At 36.9% G+C, this 2,410-nt stretch overlaps 1 pseudogene; it reads right to left on the reverse strand.

Annotated features, from left to right (window-relative positions):
* Window positions 1-1,716: 1,716 nt before the first annotated feature.
* On the reverse strand, window positions 1,717-2,404 carry LOC118732471 (annotated as a pseudogene).
* Between the last annotated feature and the right edge of the window lie 6 nt (window positions 2,405-2,410).

The following is a 2,410-nucleotide window of genomic DNA, read 5'->3' on the forward strand; positions in this document are numbered from 1 at the left end:
TGTAGTGCTACTCAAGAGTTCTTTTTATACTAGACATGTATGTATTTCCCCGGCGGTTCTCGATAAGGAATATAATCAGAATATCTAATGGTGATTTCGTTTCTGCCAAAAAATGTTGCCCTTGCACGGTGCAAAATGGGCTTAATGTTACACTCAACCTTTTGTCCTTGTCCAGCTCACCCATTCCATCATATTATCGTTTTAAGCAACCCCCATAAGTATATAAGAACATAAATATGTTAAGTACCTGCATTCGCCAAGCTACAACATGATAAAAGGAGTGACATCTGAATCCTCCACTTATAGTTTGCGAATTCTCCACTTGATAGACGAGTTGCTCTTTCATACACAGTTCGCTACAATAAACAATCATACATTTGTGTGCGTGCAATTATGTTTACGTACCACTGCTGTTTTGCTATAAACTATATATATATACATATGTGTAGTTAACCTGCAGAGAAACCACGAACTAGTGAATCAAATTTATAGTTCCGTACTAGACCTTTAAACCCGAAAATGAACCGGTCCGATAGTAACTAGGCCAGTTCAAAATATATATCTAAGGTGACGAATTTAGAACTGGTGCAGAGCTATAGAAAAAGGGATGCTTGTTTATTTTGCACAGATATCCGTTTGGCGGCTTTTTCGTTCAAATACGCTTTCATTCTGCACTCCGCAGATGCTTTTTCACAGTTTGGTAGTACAAAACAAAAATTTTTATTAACACTTTAACATCTTGGGACCTTCTGGAATCTAACCAATAAGAGCAATCACCTCTGCGAACTCAGCTACAGACAAAGCTATGTAAACGTACATTTATTTCTTACAATCATTCAAACAAATTTAATTTCAAATTGAAAACACATATTCCTCTGAAAATAATTTAAAATCGTACACACGGAAAACCCAAAAAGATTGAAAAAATCATGATAATTTTTTCGTCTGTCGATTTTAGAACTGGTTCGGAACTGTATAATTTAGGACTAGTTCGGAACTATCGAAAAAGGGATGCAGCGGAGTGCAAGTGACACTTCGTAGGACATCGCAATGTTAAATTCGCCAGTTGCTAGCATGCAAAAGAGAATTAACGAATTAACGCGAACTAGTCATGGTTCTAAATTCTCTGGTACAGAACCAGTTCGGCATTAGTGCGCTTTTCGACAGGGTAGTTGTGTAAAGCTATGCACGTATCGCACAGTGATTCGAGTTCACATAAAATGCGAATAAAATCTTCATTGGGAAGCCGATTAACGATTTTTATGAACTTTTACACCGAAGATGCTTTTATATAGTAAGGGTTCTCATTTACTAAATATAGTACATACTAGTATAGCATAGTAAGTATATAGCCAGCACAAAATAGAAATATAGCCAGCCAAAAGTTGTGCGACTGATGACTAAAGAGTATAGATCCGAATAGACCCCCGTGCTTAGCTCTCTACTTAACTTGACATGGGAAGAGTTACATACATACATGTAACAGGTCAACAATTGGCCGAATATTTTTGACTCAAATATTTTTAATTTCTTCGCACAAAAATTTTAAATTTTCAAAATATATTTGAATGTGAAACCTTTTTCCATAAAAAACAGAAAAAAATAACATTTCCGGTCTTATTGGATCACCCTTTAGTTAAGCGGCAGAGGCACTCACTCCCATACACTTGCACGAAAATAATTTCATGGAAGATATATGTACATATGTATGTAAATATTCGCTTTATTTGTAAACATAGTATTTTATTTTATAAGGTTAGCGGCGCATTTGAAATTTTGTATACAAATCTTTGTTGAATTAAATTACACTTATGCATGCCCAGCAATATTGTAGTACATACATATGTATGTATGTGTGTGTGTGTAGTATGAACTCGTATTAGGACTTAAATTTATAATAGCATCTAACAAAAAATATATCCATTCCATTTTCCATTAACGCGGACACATTGCATGCTTTCCACCATCGATGGATAAAGTTGCTCCCGTTATAAAGCTGGCGGTATCGGCAGCTAGGAAAATAACAGCATCAGCCACTTCTTTTGGAGCTCCGACACGGCCCAGTGCATGCGATTCTTTACCCTGTTGCAAAAATGCAGCATATTCCTCAGCTGACATGCCACTACGTGTAAAAATTTCTGTCGTAATAACACCTGGATTCACAGCATTGACGCGTACTTGTTTCGGTGCCAAATCCAAGGCAATGCACCTAGTGAATTGATCGAGGGCTGCCTTGGATGTGCAATAGACGGATGTATTGGGGAAAGAACGCAGACCTGCGACACTGGATACATTAACGATGTTGCCTTGTGTTTTTACCAAATGTGGTGCGGCGAATTTGGTCAAAAGAAAAAACAGCACGCAAATTTGTATTTAAAATGCTGTCAAATTGCTCCACACTAATGTCCAA

Source organism: Rhagoletis pomonella, unplaced genomic scaffold (assembly GCF_013731165.1).
Source record: "Rhagoletis pomonella isolate Grant_MI unplaced genomic scaffold, Rhpom_1.0 Rhpom_scaffold_20766, whole genome shotgun sequence".
Classification (NCBI taxonomy): Eukaryota; Metazoa; Arthropoda; class Insecta; order Diptera; family Tephritidae; genus Rhagoletis; species Rhagoletis pomonella.